This window comes from Pinus tabuliformis, chromosome Q (assembly GCF_031772625.1).
Source record: "Pinus tabuliformis cultivar Carrire ecotype Pingquan chromosome Q, CPIR1, whole genome shotgun sequence".
NCBI classification, from domain to species: domain Eukaryota; kingdom Viridiplantae; phylum Streptophyta; class Pinopsida; order Pinales; family Pinaceae; genus Pinus; species Pinus tabuliformis.
The window spans coordinates 770,407,641-770,426,744 of NC_142296.1; positions in this window are offsets into that span (position 1 = coordinate 770,407,641).

Here is a 19,104-nt window from a genome sequence, read left to right on the forward strand (position 1 = left end):
ACTCATGTAAATTTTACTTTGCATATAATCTATGTTCAAGGAGTAGATTCGTTACTTAATCTAGATTCGTTATTTAATCTAAAGAATTATCGATTCACCATAATTATACATAAATGAATCATTGTAAACTGATAGTGATATTGTAGATAACAGGGTTATCAAGATCATTTACAAAATATATGTTACAGCAATTGAAGCACCTGGCGAAGATCTACCAGCCATATGCATTCTACGAAGGAAGGTGAATTATGTGCAATGGAGATGAAATAAAAATTTGTTGGTGATGTATTGTTTTAAACATTTTGATTAGTAATCACACAACATACATTAAAAAAAAAATTAACATATTTGTGCAGATTCAATATCTCCAATTCTAAAAAATTCTTTCAAGATCTCTCTGGAGATGAACGAGATAGTTTCAAATTTGATGTTAATAATATCGAGTGGAAAAATTACATTAGAAATATTCATATTCTTGGACATCGTGAATATGTATTAAAAGGGTGAATATGTATCAGTGGATCACAATGGTTGCAATGGCAATGAAGACATCAATTTTGGCTTCACTAGGTTCACTATTTCTGGGAGAGTGTTGGGGGTTGTTGAAGCAGAAGTTTGTCCAGAGATAAATGGAGGTCCTACCAATGTGAAGGTTGAACTCATTTCCACCAACGATGACCTCATTAATGGTGTGTTTGCATTGCAGGGAGGTAGTTACACGCTTACAAATATTTAGGTTGGTTTCTTCCCATCATAAACACATAAATTTCGTTAATCCTCCAATATTATACAAATATCAGGTCATATCAAATCCCACTACAATTTTTTTCAAAAAGGAAAGGCCGTGATATTTTTCTCACTCTTTGCCTTCGTTTGATACGCAGAATAAGTTTAGAGAAAGCATCCTTTGTGTAAAGTTTAGTGACCAAATATCTATCAAGCATGTACGTGATAATTTTAATAAGGTATAGAAGCCTAATGTGTTCAACCTAAAATATTGCACTGTGAAGACATTAGGATAGGAAATAAAATGTAGAGAGTGTTTACATGTGCTTTTGTTTGTGCGTCATGAAAAGGGCTTGGAGAAACCGTCAAAACTCAAGTCCTCAAGCTAAATATTCCCAACATTAACTCTGCCCATGTAAATATTTCAAAGTTATTCCTTAAGGATGAGTGTCGAGATGACACATAAATCAAACGTGAAGAAGTGGAAAGAGCGAGCTCTATGAGCAAATTGTTAAATAGAGGGAGAAGATACAACATCATACCTAATGTTGATCCTAGCCAGGATGGCGCTACGCATCAGGTACAACGATTGAGGTTTATAGAGTACGTTTTCTATAATATTCTCTCTCAAATACATGATTCTCATGTTCTCTTAACAATTGTACAAAGAGGCTCTCCACAGATGGAATTGGGCTTTGGAAATCCACAGATGGAATTGAGCTTTGGAAATCTGGTAGTAGATGACATCTTTTATGTCCCTGGTTATGATATGGATGGATGGCTTGGTTGTTTCTCAAGGTAACATTGTTTTAGGTGTTCATGTATACCTTTATTCAATGATGTCCAGGAGGTGAAGTGCCCTCAGGGTTCTGGAACATCTCCTTGGCCAAATCAAGCGCTTTGTCATGCAATATATGATGCAAATGGGAAATTTGGATTTAATTTTATTCCATGCGGAAAATATAGGTTTTTTCCATCTATATAGGTTATGGTCGAGCACAGTCATGTTAATATATCTCAGCCATTTCGGCTCACAGGTTTCTTAGTTGGAGGACGTTTCATGACTTCTGAAGGTGTCGGTGTTGAAGGTGTTAAGATATTAGTTGATGGACGAGAAAGAGCTAAAATAAATGTCCAGGGATATTACATACTTGATCAGGTAACATCAACATGGTACACAATCAAGGCTGAGAAGGATCACTTCGATTTTAGTAGTTTTGAGAATTTCATGGTTCTGCCAAGCTTCAATCCTAGAGATAAAAGCAACACATTATAATATTTGTGGTTGCCTAAAATTAGTGACTAGTGGCTATTCTGGCAAGTGTCAGGTTGGCTTGACACATGGACCAAAGAATGTTAAGTCTCAAGTAAAGAGAATTGATGGTATGGGAAACTTTTGCTTTGAGATTCAACTAGGTGAATATCAAATATCCCCACTAACCACAATAGTATAATGTGATTCTAGTATTCAATTTTCACCATCACATATTAATGTGACAGTAACTAGACCAATTCTTGGCATTGAATTTATAAAGGCCCTTGTTGATATCCGTGGATCAGTGATATGCATGGAAGGATTTGACTCCTCAGTTTCTATATCACTTACTTTTGTAGCTGTTGAACTCTGGGTTCAAAGAAGTTGAACTATTTAAGTTTAACAAATGAGAGCAATGACTTCATATTTGAGAAAGTCTTACCTGGTGCATGGTGTCTTGAGGTAAAACATGGACCTTCATCTGATTTGTTAGACTCGGATGATGATTGGTGTTGGGAGAGAAAGGTTATTGGTGTCAATGTTGGTGTTTCTGATCATTCAAAGATAGTGTTTATCCAAAAAGGCTATTAGTTGTATATTATGTCTACTCATCCTATGGATTCTTACATCGTACAACCAAACAAAGAACCCATGAATTTGTTGATTGAGAAAGGATGGTAGCAAATCTGCTTAGAAGCTCCTGGTGTGCACATGCTCCATTTCTTGAACTCGTGCATTTTCTTTGGAATGTCTTCATTATAATTCAATGTATTGAACCATAAGCCTATATATTTGACTCATGAAAAATATATATTGAGTGGTGAAATAGATGTTGATTCAAGTTCTTATCCCAAAGCAAATGAGTTGTCTCAAAGCATTATTGTAGACATATGGCAAAAGGAGGGTGCATTTATAGATATGATCAATGATGTCAAACTTGTTTCAAGTGATAATGGACAAAGAAACATTGTTGTATATCAATACACTCACTGGGCCAATCTTGAAGATGGACTGGTCTTTGTTTCTAAAGATAAAAGGAATACTAGTGAGAAAAACAAATTTGAAAAGGTATTTTTTTATCCAAGAAGTCAGCACGTTGATGTTAAAACCGATGGGTGCCAACCTGTTATTCCTAATTTTTTGGGGCGACTAAGAAAGTACATTCAGGGTTAGTGCTTCCAACAATCCCATGTTTTGACATTAAAATAATTGCTCAAAATGATAGTAGCAATGGCCTTCTGAAAAAGGGTGACTTGGTTCTTCAAACTTCGAGAGGATCAAATGGTTTGTTTTTGGGTGGTCCTCTTTATGATGATACTTAGTACTATGTTGAAGCTTCCAAGTGATATCATTTAAAATCACTTGCATAGGACCCCTTTTAAAGCTTATTCATATGCTCATCAAATTTGATTAGACGCCCCACTCGACTAGCCAAACCATACAAAATATTAGATTGTTAGTATTCGACCTTCTGTGCACTCCCTGCGTTTGGGGTCCTGAGTAGAGGAATCACTGGATTTGCGTCAAACATCCGTTAGAAACTGTTAGGCCCCTATACTACTAGTGTAACCCCTTATTGTTATTAGTACAACCCACTTATTATATTGATGTACCCATGTAGTGCCCATATTGTTACTATTGTGCCACATAGAAGCCCACTATTGTTATTATTGTGCCCTTACATTATTATTGTTATGTTGGCTCTGATTATGTTATGACCCCTTAGACTCCTATATATAGAAAGGAGGTATTTTCATTTGTATCATCCAAGAATTGTTCATTTATGTAATGTAAAGGAGGTGCCCACTTGAAGAGGCTGAATTATAAGGCGTTGATCAATCTTTTCTATCTTTTCTTGAGCTGGTTTCATAACATTTGGTATCAGAGCTTTGGATTCTAGGATTTCGCTGCTCCAAACAGGTCATCGTGGCATTTTCACTATAACTTTTGTTCTGCGACATTTCAAAAGTTGAAAGAAAAACCCATTTGAGAAGAAATCACGTTGAACCTTGGGTCCGAATTTCAGAGCTTTTTGCGCTATATTTACGGAGATATGATCTGAGGAAGTTGGTCTTTTTGCAGACTCCTGAATTACATTCCAAACAGGTGACCTGGGGAAAATCGTCATAACTTTCTCTCTGAGGATCAGATTGAAATTTTGTAAGAAGGTACAAAAAGAGGATGAACTGTAGTTTCTTGTATGCATTTTTCAGATCCAAAGGTTGAAACAGTGACTCGTGGCACATCGTACAAGTTTGCTCTACTGAACTAGTCTATAATCAAGTCACTGTGGGAGATTTCGCATAACTCTTCCTTGGAGAATCCAATTTGGGTCATACTTGTGGCATTGGAAAGAGCACACAGAGGGCTACTATAGGTTACAATTTCAGAACTTAAAGATCCAAAAGTATAGAGTTACAGTCGTTTCAAGATCAAGCTCCTAAAATCAAGAAAAAGCAAGATGACGAAGTTTGATGGCAAGGATCTGGTAAATTGGATACTTCAGATGGAGAAATATTTTGACCTACATGGTGTACCACTGTTACAAAAGGTATGTATTGTATCTTCATATTTAGAACCGGATCAATTTTTATGGTATGAAGGGCTTTGTTCTCGTAAAAACTTGTTACGTGGTCAATTTTCACAGAGGAAATGATAGCACATTATGAGGATACAAAGAGCAACACCTTCTTTAGAGCAACACCACAACAATTGGAAAGAGTAAAAGGGCTTTGTGACATAGTGGAAAGAAAAATTATGGAAAACAAGAAGCATACCCCTCACAACTATAAAGGTGGAAGTGTTGTTTTTCCTAGCCTTCCACAACCTACAAGGGTTACACCACAACAATTGGAAGAAAAGAGAGAAAAAGGGCTTCGTTACAATTGTGATAGCAAATGCACTAAAAGTCATAAGTGTGCTGAGAGGAAATTATTTTACATAGAATATGAAAAGGAGGAAGAAAAGGATCAAGAAACATCAAAAGAAGAAGATATATGCCAGGACCCCACCCCAAAGAAAGAAGAAATGAATCAGACCATATCTTGTAAGGCATTGGCAAGAATTACCAATCCTCAAACTCTAAAGATAGAAGGACATATCAAGAAGAAAAAGGTGCAAGAAGTGAAAGATCACATTGAGAAAGAAGAAATGAACCCAACCATATCTTGTAATTCATTGGTCGAAATTACTACTCCTCAAACTATCAAGATAGAAGGACATATCAAGAAGAAAAAGGTGAAAGAAGTGAAAGATAACATCGAGAAAGAAGAAATGAATCCAACCATATCTTGTAATTCATTGGTCGAAATTACCACTCCTCAAACTATCAAGATAGAAGGACATATCAAGAAGAAAAATGTTCAAGAAGTGAAATATCACATCGAGCATCAAGAAATGAATCCGACCATATCTTGTAAAGGATTGGAAGAAATTACCACTCCTCAAAATCTAGAGATAGAAGGATATATCAAGAAGAAAAAGGTTCAAGCAGAGAAAGATCACATCGAGCATCGACAACAAGTTCTCCAACTTTTAAAGGATAACGCCACTTCAGTGCAAAATCAAACGAAACAACAGGTAGATCAACATCGTAATGAAAAATGTTTTTATGTAGGTGATTGGGTATTTTTATTGCTACATCTCAAGCAAGCTATTTATGAGAAGGAAATGTTGGCAATACTACCTGCACTTAAAAAATGGCAACCTTACCGAATGGGAAGACTCTTCAAGGATGAGTATGTGGAAGCATTGTTTTGTGCTATTTCTATTATCCAACTAGATTGGATAAACGAAGCAAGGGATGAATGGAAGAAGCACGAAGAAGTATGGCCATTTATTCAAAAGTTGCAAAAGATCCCAATTCAAACAATATTGCTAGAAATTGAAGAAGAAGGAAAAATCATATTGGAACTTGGAGCAGTCATAGAAACAAGAACCCGACAGCTACGAAATCGATCAATTTCAGAGTATCTCATCAAGTGGAAGAAGTTACCCGCTGAAGATTCCACATGGGAGGACAAGAATTTTATACAGAAGCATCAAGAACTACTCAAGCGTTGAGGAGAACGCTTTTTGAAGGAGAGGGGCATGTTAAGCCCCTATACTACTAGTGTAACCCCTTATTGTTATTAGTACAACCCACTTATTATATTGATGTACCCATGTAGTGCCCATATTGTTACTATTGTGCCACATAGAAGCCCACTATTGTTATTATTGTGCCCTTACATTATTATTGTTATGTCGGCTCTGATTATGTTATGACCCCTAGACTCCTATATATAGAAAGGAGGTATTTTCATTTGTATCATCCAAGAATTGTTCATTTATGTAATGTAAAGGAGGTTACCCCCTCGAAGAGGCTGAATTATAAGGTGTTGATCTATCTTTTCTATCTTTTCTTGAGCTGGTTTCATAACAGATACAGACAAAACCTCTTCAATCGCATCGCTTCAAACTACGACCATGTAAGTCTGGATTTTACTATTACTTTCAATGCTTTACAGTGAAACGAGTGTAAATACAGGTTGTATGTGGATAAAAGATAAACCACTATAAATGCAGGTTGTCTTGTATGTGTATGCAGGGGCATACATGATAAAATATTTAAGAGTGAATGGGATATTGTTTCAAGAGATTTCATGCTCTATCTTGAGACTCAGTATGCATCATGGAAGTAATTTTACTGTACTGGAAATGGACTCCTGTCCTGATAATGCGTACAATTTCTTTGTGGACATATTGATTGAGATGATGGGGAGATTTAAGTCATTAAAGGAGTTGGTCATATATGTTTGGTCTTTGCTTAAAGAAATATGTGTCTTCTCATTTTGTTGTTCGAGAGGCTTCCTAATCTCCAGCGTTTGTTAATGGGTGACAACTTTATCTTGGTAAGAACATAATTTTTGCTTTTCTTTTACATGTGTAATGAACAACATGTTTCAATGTTTAAGAATGTTTGCATTTTCTACCTAGTTGTCAGGGTATAACATAAAAATAAAAATAAAAAAATACAAAGCATATATTGATGTAGCTTAGGTTGACCATCATGTTTTGGTTCATTATTATGTCATGTTTTTAGATTTAGTATATCCAAAAGATATGAAACAAAACCAAGTAACGACTTTGTTTCATATCTATTCCTTAATGCAAATCTACACTACCTAAATTAAAAAATTTAACCTGCTATAAGATGTGAAAATACCATAAAATTCTTCCATGGTTTTTTTTTATGATGCTCATAATGAATATTTATGTCTTTTACCTCGTAAATGAGTGCAGAGTTGGCTTATTCTGGTTTTGAAATGCAATGCAGGAACTTGCAAAATATCCCATACCTCGATGTCTCAGATCCCCACTCTCTCATCTCCGTATGATACATGTTTATGTAGACATAACTGAATTTCATGATAGGGAAATCAATGTATTAGGTTTCTTTCTTTAGAGCACCTCTGCTCTAGATACGATGGAACTTCGTTTAACTGATGACTTGAATTATGACGATCCACGATAAGTAATTTCTTTGGAAGAATTAATTTATTTTAATAGAGTTTCAAAGCAATCAAGGATATTGGTATGAGAATATCCTTTTTAAATACAGGGTTCAAAATATTTAAACTGTTGACCAGTAAAAAGGCTTTCTCGCTTCATTTTCTTTTATTTTTTCTTTACGGAAGGGTATTTCCAATGCAGCTTGTATGTGCATACGAGGATGAATTCTATTGTGGATACGATGATGTGGACACCAGTTGAATGACCTACTTAGTCTTGGGCAGCATCGAGTATGGAAGCGGATGGCAGTCTCATGGAATGGGTGTGCGACATTTCGCCCCATTTTCATTTTGCTTATCATTCATTGTTTATGTTGGTTCTGACTAGGAAAGGTAACATTTTTGGTTGCTTTAGATGAGCAGCCTGTAGGATTAGGATTTTCCAAATGAGATTTGAACATTTGTCTGATACGGCCTATTGATTTTGGATTGTCATTGTGAGTTATCACTTGAATTGTTATCCGGTTTGACATTTGGTTGACAACGAAATTCCTTGATTTTATAAAATATTTGTATGTTAATTTTTAAAAGTATTTAAGAAATTTGCCTGCAGTAGCCACACTTCAAACAATGGATTTCACACTACCAGGTTTAAGGTTTGGGTTATGTACTTGGTTAAAATTTCCCAAGATTTATAATATCTCAAGTGTCGGGTTTGGGTTATTTATTTGGTCAAAATTTCCAAAGATTTATATCATATCTCAGCCTTTTGAAAATCATGCCTTCATGCCATTTGAATGTAACATATCACGACAAGGATGATCACTATTAAGCTCACGAACTCTGTTACTATGCTTCATTAATCATAATTCAAATGGACTCTAAATTTGATTATTTTCATTGACTAAACAATATTAAGAAAACTCCTCTCAGTCAAGCTCAACCCCAAGTCATACTCAAAATTTTGTCATGTGAATAACATTGGCTCGGCAACAAGTTTGACACCCAAGTCCTTGCAACTCAGACAAGACTGCCCATTTTTAAAAAAAATTGATCATGTCCTTAAACTATTAGCCCTTTGACTCCCTCATTAAAGAGAATATAATTATATGATCTTGATAAATGGTCTATAAAAATGTTGATGGGGCGAAATATGAATTAATTGGTACAGAAAGCAAATTTCTTTGACATTGCCTAGAATATTTTGACCTTTTGGGGGCACATCAAGTGACACTACCACCACCACACCATCATTTTTTGGTAAAGTTCCACTGCAAGAGGCATCCACTGATTCACGTTCCTCAACCCGTGACCATAAAGATGATTCTTCCTGAACATTTTTCCTAGATGATGATAAGGATATATAGTCCTTATTATCATCAAGTATGGGTTTTATTTCTTAATCTGTGCTCCACCTTCCCCCTCCCAGTTTTAAATAAGCATTAGTTTATCTTGCATGCTTCCCTTTGATTGAAAAGTTATACCCATACCTGACATCCTCGTCTTGATCTTGGTTCTTATTCTTCTCTGCTTCATCTAAGCTAAGCAATCAGAAAACCATTACCTCCCTACCACCACAAATAGATAAACCTTTTTTCCTACACTATCTTTCAAGCTCCACAAGAGGAATACTAAAAAATTATCAAGTCGCTACTCCCTCTCCAATCGTCGGAGCAACATCTTCATTTGGACTAGATCCATCTCTTATGTCCGTAAGATTCGCTTCAGAACTATCAAGGTCCTTCAATGGTGAGGCATCTCCACACATTGAATGAAAAGGAGGGACACTTGAATTTTCAAACTGAAGAAAGGTAGCTCTCAGTCCATTCACATAAGCATTTGAAAAGAGAAACCAGATTGACCAAACCCGAGGAACTTTCATCACTCTCTCTTGCAAGGATGCCATAATATAAATGTGAAAAAATTTACAAAATGATCCACATAGTCATTACACTAATTATGATATTTTTTTTACGAGTAAAAATTACCTGTCGCCTTGCTAATTGATGACTAATAAAGCGCTTGATATTCATACATGCTCTGTTTTCATCATTACTATCCTCAACATGTTCTATTATTTAGAGTGAAATTTCGTGAATTGGCAGGTGTGTTTTCCCACATTTCTATTTTTATATCCCACACTATTGGAATCCTGCTACATTCGGCCTCCTCTACTTCCCTATTTTACATGTGTCATAGAGGGTACAAAACACTAATGATATGTTATTTTTCCATAAGTTCTTATCATTTTTTGGATGGATTATGTGGAAATTTTATTCATGCCAATTATGTGGTAGGAAACAATGCTCCATTATTCCTTTTTATCATCTCTTGTTTATGAGTTAGCATGCTTCTATTATACTAGTTCATTACGGATATGTCATTTAAAGATCAAGTTGAGTCGGTGTTACATTTGGTTTCCATTGTAGTCAACAACTGAATATATGTGTTTTCTGTTAGATTGGATGATGGGATGACACACTTTGGTTTCCATTAGTTCTCTTTTTTTCATATGCTATCACAAGTGCACAAATACAACTCACTTTTCTTTTTACGTGGATAAGAAAATGATGACATCTTTGTATTTTGTAGTGACAAGGATAACTATGTATTGGAGCTATACCTTGAGCCCTTCAATTCATCCTTTCCTTACCCAACACGGATATATCCTATTAGTAATGAAGTTCAATTTCTGAACCAACATTTGTCTTCAATATTATTTCATGATAAAGAAAGCATGCAACCATTGTTGGATTCCTTCGAGCACACAAATACCAAATCCATGTCCTTTTTCTTTCCTTGGTTAATATATTGAATCATTGTGTTTGATAGTTAATTCGTTATTATTCTATGCCAATGAATCTCTATCAAATAGCAGAGAAGGATGACTTGGCTGTTTTAGAGATATATAATACGAATTAATTAAAAATTCACAAGGTTATTTCGATTCTCATCTTTTTATTTCATGTCTTTAGAGAAAACTATATATTTAAGTACCAACTAAACTCAAACCAAACTAAAATAGATAATCCTAGTTATGAAGACGTTTCTCTCTCCAGACCTTGTAATGACATTATTTTTTTGAATTATACTTGAATTTCACTGATAATAACCTGGATTTATATATTTCTTTTAGCACCAAATTGACATCATGGTAAACATACGAATATCCCATTAAATATGACCTAAAGATGATTCAAAGAATATCACCTTTAGTCTGAACACGTGGCAGAGCAATTTCTGAGGTGTGAAGTTTTATTAGAGGCATTGTTTGTTTAATTTGGTTGGAAAATGGTTTGTTGTTGCTTTTATGTGACTTTCAATTTATCATATCTAGCATGTTGAGAAATGGGAAAGAATAATGTGTGACATTTATCTTGCAGAAATTGATGCTGAATGAAAGGATATAGAGTTTAACCAAGCTACAATCCACTTTGGTAAAGGCGGAGGGATATATTAAAAAGTTACCTAATAATACACCATATACATAGTTTGAACATAAGTAATATATGCCTTTTTATTTTGCAAATATGTTCTTTTTTCTATCCAAGATATCACAACAAGACAAATATTTATATTGTAGAAATTGTTAAAGGACCTTATTGAGTCAATTTTTCTAATGTCCTACGTGATTGGTACATTCTCATGACAGGAAGGCTATAAATATGAATGAATATGTTCCCAAAACAAATTATATTCAAAGTTTATACATATAAAAGATAAAAACAAATGTCAATGCCTTCAATTTGATTGTTACTTGACTATGGTGGGGGAAGGTTACATGAAATGTGATTAGAAAAATGATGGGGAGACAATATAGAGATCACATCTTGGATATGATTCATTTGTTGTTGGAGATCCTTTAGGCACTTCAGCCATCGACTTTGGAAATGTTTCTAGTAAGCATTCCTATGGTTTTTAATGTTGTGATTCTTTCACCTCATGGTTATTTTGAGCAAGCAAATGTTTTAGGAATGCCTAATAAGATATCGATGGACATGTAAACAATTTTTTGTAATTGAAATGTCCATTCCATGATATCCTATCTTTATTGTTTAATTGTATTTTGAATGTTTATTTTGATTTTGCTTTGTATTTTAACTATGAAATTGAAAATACTTGGTATTATGTCCGTTTAAACAACAACCAAAGCTTGAAGATGAAATTAGTATTACACGATATTGATTGAAATCCTTTTAATTGTTTTGTGTTGAAATATTTTCATGACTATTAGAAAAGTTTACTTTCATGTTGTTATTTGAGCACATGTTGTTTATATACTTGACCAAGTTCATGCATTAGAGAACAAAAATTGTTGCGAATAAAATGACAAGGATTAGACATTACACCTCATATTATTTGTTTTCACAATTTATTTACAGCTTGATCTTTTTACCATGTAACTTGTTGGCATGATTGTGCCTAAGATTTCCGTGAAGGTTGAATACTAAGGTACTAAGGTGTTATTTTCTATGGTGATGTTTATTTGTTTATACATGTTATTTGGCCACATAGTGGCCACTATCGCTCAACTGAAGAAAACTGGTTTGAGTTTCTTGCTTTTATGGGGAAGAATGGATTTAACATTGCTGATGTTGAGGTATATGTAATATAAATCCTTTATATTCTACTTTTGTTTATATTATAGTGTTCATCGTATTTCACATCTTACACTCTACATTGTATCTTCTTTTGTTTTTAATAAAGGAACTCAATACTGATGGTAAGCAGCAGGATTTGAAGAAAGAGGAGAATTAAACTAACATTAAAGCAACAAATACAAAAAGAGAGAGAATAAAATTGGTCTAGTGATACCCTTAAAGCCAATATCCTGCATAAGACACACACATAGAGGTTGATGTTCAAGTCTTCATAGTTGGTGAATTCACCTACAATGACTTGGTAGCAAAAATGATAATGTTTTGTAGTGATGAAACAACATTTCATGTGTAAATTGTAGTCCAACCAATGTTAAGTTGGAAACTCATATTGTAATACTTGACATTTCATATAATATAATTTATGTGGTTGAAATTATTTATAGTTGCACTTGATATTGTTTAGTATTTTAACTAACATATGCAATTTTGAATTTTCATATTAGATGTACCAGTGCACATTGTATGATGTTTTGTTTTTGTTTTTTGTTTTGTTTTTTTTTTTAGTCGCAAAATCATACTAATTAGTTAATTGATTGTCTCAATTAATAATGAACACAAATAAATGAATATACAACAAAATTAGTCGTTTATAATGATTATTAATGGAAATAAATGAAATGAATATAAACTACTAAATTAGTCATTTATATAATGAATATGAAACTACCAAAAAAGAATAAATGACTACTACAAATGATTAATTTTTCATTACAAATGACAACTAATTTTTGCATATATACGACTATTAGTAACTAATTTACAATATCTTATAACCAGACAAAAATTTAGTCATATTTCTTTAATCATTAATTGGTTTCAAATGACGGCTAAAATTTGCATATATATGGCTATTAGTAGCTAATTTACAGTATCTTATAACACGACTAACATTTTGGTCATATTTCTTTGGTCATTAATTGGTTTTCTCGGATGATCACATAGTAATATATTTTGTTGTATATTTGGTCATTAAGTGTGGCAATTAATGACTAAATCAATGACTAAATTAATGACCAAATTTATGACTAAATATACTACTAGAGATAAAATTGAGACAATCAATTAATGACTAAGCTAAAAACTACTAAAAGTTAGTCGCATTATAAGATACTGTAAATTAGCTACTACTAGTCACCGACTGAAAAATGGTCATTTATATGCAAATTTTAGTCATTGTTTTAGTAACTAATTAGTCATGTTGTAATAGTGAACTATAAACTTCTCAGACAATATAATCGTTAGGTCTCCTAGTTTCACTATGTTGTCATGGAAATTAAGAGCAAATAAGCTATCCAATTTGGCATTGTGATCTACTTTCTGAATCTTCTAGTAGAAAGGAATGCACTCTGTGTTTTCAAAATCCACTCTAATGGTAGGGGATGAATTGAGAAGGCTCAAAGTGTTGGGTTCAATGTGTACAAGGTCTCCTCCATTTTTTCTAGTAGTAGGGGCCATCCTATCTCAACACCTAGCTGATTGATTTTGACTTTTAGGTTATGGCTATGTGTGTAGACCCAAAGGAATGAAAATAGGCTTGAGTTACATCACAACTCTACTTAAGCAATTGTAACAACAGGATGGTGACAACATAGTCTATGTGGTGGAATACAAGTAGAAGGCTTTGAAAATTTAAAAGATATCTAACATTAAATGCTTCAGGAAACATTCATCATCCAAATTTTAAGTTTACAGCAATGAGACAATGCACTTAGAGGTAAGACTGTGTTTGTCAAACAGAACAGAGTGTGCATAACACACGTTTTTTAACAGGGACAAACATGATTTTAGCACAACGATCAAGAGAATTAGCAATGAGAATTTATAGGAAGGGTGACTGACTCCCTACCTCTCCAATCTCTGTGTTCAAACTATACGCTGAAGACTAGCTTGAGATGCAACCATTCTCTGTGCAGAAAAATGCCACGCCATGCTCAAATTGTTCTGCAACCTGTAAACCTCCCTACGACTCCTGAGCTTCTCTACACTTTCTGAACTCCCTTGTGACCTTTGCTTTGGAATAAAACCACTCATCTCATTCTCTGCATGAGGGATGAGCCCATCACCTGTGAGCATTCATACAAGAATTTGGTGGCCTTTAAAGTGATTTGAAATTATTCTGTTGATGTGACAAGATTGACGTGAAACCTGCGTTCCTTATGAAATTTTGCATGCTTGAAACAATGTTATTCAAATTCTATAGGATAGCGAAGGATTTAGATATAATAACTTTGGTACCCAAAGTTTGTCGGGGGTGAAAAAGGACGATGGGTCAATCATGGTGGGTAATGATGTTTAGGAAAGGGGATAGTTTATGCCTAGGGAAATGTAGTTAGGTAAAAATAAGGATAAGGGTTTAGGCCTACAATAATTGATAGGAGTAATGTAAACATTAGGGAATGAGGGAAAAAGGAGATAGGTAGAGGGATTAATATTATGTTTAGCAAAAGTATAGATCAAAACATTAATGATTAGGATCTTTTCGAGATCCTTTCCTCGATAGCTGACACTTAGACCATATTACCTACCTATCACCACCTAATACTCAGACTCAACAATTGTTACAAAACCTTCGCAAACAATAGACACTCCTTCCCAATGACCAAAGTGGTAACCTAACTATGGATGACTCTTTTGAGTAGTGACAAGTCAAAACATGACAGTGAGCAAATGTATGATTTTGACCTTCTTTAAAACAACAAATAATTAACTCGAAGGTTCCTTTTGACTGACAAACTAACCTACTCTAACATGGTGTATCCTTCTCGTGGAGGTTCGAGACAATATGATCTCAAACTCCTTCTAGTGTTATCCTTCTCGCCTTTGCAACACATTTCCTCCACTCTACCAGATCTTGAGCATCTTTCTTTGGAGGCTTAGGAATATCTTTGTGTATGAATTCCTTCATCTCGTTGCCTTCCAACACTGCCTCCATCCCGTCCTTCCAAAAAATATAGTTCAAACTACCCTCAAGGGCATATTTGAGTCTTAATCCGTAGAACGACATCCTGCTATCTCTAAAGAATGATACTACAAATTCAATTTCACCTACAAAAGACAAACTCGTTGTTATGAAACTAGCTCACAAAAAGATAGAAAAGAGAGATCCACGCCTTAGAATTCAGCCTCTTCGAGGGGGAAACCTCCTTTACATTACATAAATGAGCAATTCTTGCATGATACAAATGAAAAGACCTCCTTTCTATCTATAGGAGTCTAAGGGGTCATAACATAATCAGAGCTGACATAACAATAATAATGTAAGGGCACAATAATAACAATAGTGGGCTTCTATGTGGCACAATAGTAACAATATGGGCACTAAATGGGTACATCAATATAATAAGTGGGTTGTACTAATAACAATAAGGGGTTACACTAGTAGTATAGGGGCCTAACATGCCCCTCTCCTTCAAAATGCGTTGTCCTCAACGCTTGAGTAGTTCTTGATGCTTCTATATAAAATTCTTGTCCTCCCATGTGGAATCTTCAGTGGGTAAGTTCTTCCACTTGATGAGATACTTTGAAATTGATCAATTTCATAGCTGTCGGGTTCTTGTTTCTGTGACTGCTCCAGGTTCCAATATGATTTTTCCTTCCTCTTCAATTTTTGGCAATATTGTTTGCATTGGGATCTTTTGCAAATTTTGAATAAGTGGCCATACTTCTTCGTCCTTCTTCCATTCATCCCTTGCTTTGTTTATCCAATCTGGTTGGATAATAGAAATAGCACAAAACAATGCTTCCACATCCTCATCCTTGAAGAGTCTTCCCATTCGGTAAGGTCGCCATTTTTTAAGTGCATGTAGTATTGCCAACATTTCCTTCTCATAAATAGCTTGCTTGAGATGTAGCAGTAAAAATACCCAATCACCTACATCAAAACATTTTTCACTACGATGTTGATCTACCTGTTGTTTCGTTTGATTTTGCACTGAAGTGGCGTTATCCTTTAAAAGTTGGAGAACTTGTTGTTGATGCTCGATGTGATCTTTCTCTGCTTGAACCTTTTTCTTCTTGATATGTCCTTCTATCTCTAGAGTTTGAGGAGTGGTAATTTCTTCCAATCCTTTACAAGATATGGTCGAATTCATTTCTTGATGCTCGATGTGATCTTTCACTTCTTGAACATTTTTCTTCTTGATATGTCCTTCTATCTTGATAGTTTGAGGAGTGGTAATTTCGACCAATGAATTACAAGATATGGTTGGATTCATTTCTTCTTTCTCAATGTGATATTTCACTTCTTGATATGTCCTTCTATCTTGAGAGTTTGAGGAGTGGTAATTCTTGCCAATGCTTTACAAGATATGGTCTGATTCATTTCTTCTTTCTCTGGGGTGGGGTCCTGGCATATATCCTCTTCTTTTGATGTTTCTTGATCCTTTTCTTCCTCCTCTTCATATTCTATGTAAAATAATTTCTTCTCAAGCACACTTATGACCTTTAGTGCAATTGCTATCACAATTGTAACAAAGCCCTTTTTCTCTTTTTTCTTCCAATTGTTGCGGTGTAACCCTTGTAGGTTGTGGAAGGCTGGGAGAAACAACACTTCCATCTTTATAGTTGTGAGGGGTATGCTTCATGGTTTCCATAATTTTGCTTTCCACTATGTCACAAAGCCCTTTTACTCTTTCCAATTGTTGTGGTGTTGCTCTAAAGAAGATGTTGCTCTTTGTATCCTCATAATGTGCTATCATTTCCTCTGTGAAAATTGACCACATAACAAGTTTTTTACGAGAACAAAGTCCTTCATACCATAAAAATTGATCTGGTTCTAAATATGAAGATGCAATACATACCTTTTGTAACAGTGGTACACCATGTAGATCAAAATATTGCTCCATCTGAAGTAACCAATTTACCGGATCCTTGCCATCAAACTTCCTCATCTTGCTTTTTCTTGATTTTAGGAGATCGATCTTGAAACGACTGTAACTGTATACTTTTGGATCTTTAAGTTCTGAAATTGTGACCTGTAATAGCCCTCTGTGTCTTCTTTCCAATGCCACCAGTCTTATCCAAATTGGATTCTCCAAGAAAGAGTTATGCACAATCTCCCAAGAAAACCTGATTATAGACCTTTCCAGAAGAGCGAACTTGTATGAAGTTCCACGTGTCATTGTTTCAACCTTTGGCTCTGAAAAATATATACAAGACACTACAGTCCGTCCTCTTTCTGTACCTTCTTATGAAATTTCAATCCAATGCTCAGAGAGAAAGCTATGACGATTTTCCTCAGGTCACCTGTTTGGAATGTAATTCAGGAGTCTGCAAAAAGAACAACTTCTGCAGATCATATCTCCACAAATATAGAGCGAAAATCTCTGAAATTCGGACCCGAGATTTAACACGATGTCTTCTCAAATGGGTTTTTTTTTATCTTCTGAAACGTCACAGAAAAAATGTTATAGTGAAAATTCCACGATGACCTGTTTGGAACAGCGAAACCCTAGAATCTAAAGCTCTGATACCAAATGTTATGAAACTAGCTCACAAAAAGATAGAAAAGAGAGATCCACGCCTTAGAATTCAGCCTCTTCGAGGGGGCAACCTCCTTTACATTACATAAATGAGAAATTATTGGATGATACAAATGAAAAGACCTCTTTTATGTATATAGGAGTCTAAGGGGTCATAACATAATCAGAGCCGACATAACAATAATAATGTAAGGGCACAATAATAACAATAGTGGGCTTCTATGTGGCACAATAGTAACAATATGGGTACTACATGGGTACATCAATATAATAAGTAGGTTGTACTAATAACAATAAGGGGTTACACTAGTAGTATAGGGGCCTAACACTCGTATTCTCCTCTTCTAGAGTGATTTTTACTCTGATACCAAGTAGAAATTCCTTATAGATTCAAACCGCTAATTGTAATTTACTAAAACAATAGACTTGAATATACTCTACTCATCAGCAGAAATAATTAATTGATCGAGAAATCACGAAGCATACAAGAGAAATAATTCAATCAACACATTACTCAATGATTTCATGGGGAAAGCCTCAGCTAAAAACCCCTGTTATCTGTATATTGCATTAGTTAGAAAATATGAGAAGATTACAATGCTTTTCTCAAGCTCAAGCAACCTATGCACTATCTCTATCTATGTCACAGCTTCCTAGACAAGCCTAGGCCAATACTTAACCAATTTTCTGCTTGCCCAAATCCCTATTTCCTTGCATTGTTTCCTTGGGAATTGGCCCCCTATTAATTAGGGAAATTCCTCAATATGAATTGTGCAATCCTCATAGGCCTTCCTCCAACTGCATGCACCACCTATACAATTCAGATAATTATACGACTGATAGTACGCTTCCCTTGAACTCCAATCTCAATTGGGTAACTCTTATATCTGACATGCATGAGTTATTTATGAGTGAATCATCAGTTAATTGGTTGAACACATGAAGCAACACCCCATTGTCTAACCTCCTACTAGTTCCTCCATCAGTTGGAACTAGTTTAACCGACTTTAATTGAGTTAATATGAATTATATAATTACAACTCAAAATAATCTCAACCAGGGCTCCTATAAAGTAGGAGACACTCTACATGACTCGAGTTAGACCCTCAACTCAAATTAACTAATCCAACTAGGTCAAATTAACTTAGTTAACTCGTACAAGTTGTGTTGTGACGGGACTAATTTTAGTTCATATGAACTAGTTCAGCAATATTAATAACTAGAGAGAGGAACGATGGTGGGAGGGCACGGGATTCGACCGCGGTTTTGGACAGAGCCAGGGCCTGACTGAGCAGTGTATGGGCCACCGTCGGGCGCGAGGACCGGAGGAGTAAACAAAGCACACAGGTGTTAGCAGCAGTCAGACAAGGCGGACGGGCAGATGTAGGTAACCTTCTTGGGTTCGGGCGGTCAGCAATGAACAAGGGTTAAAACCCTTTTGTCAATCGTGTTGGCGTCAACACCCTTCCGTTTTCCTCACAGTAATCCGC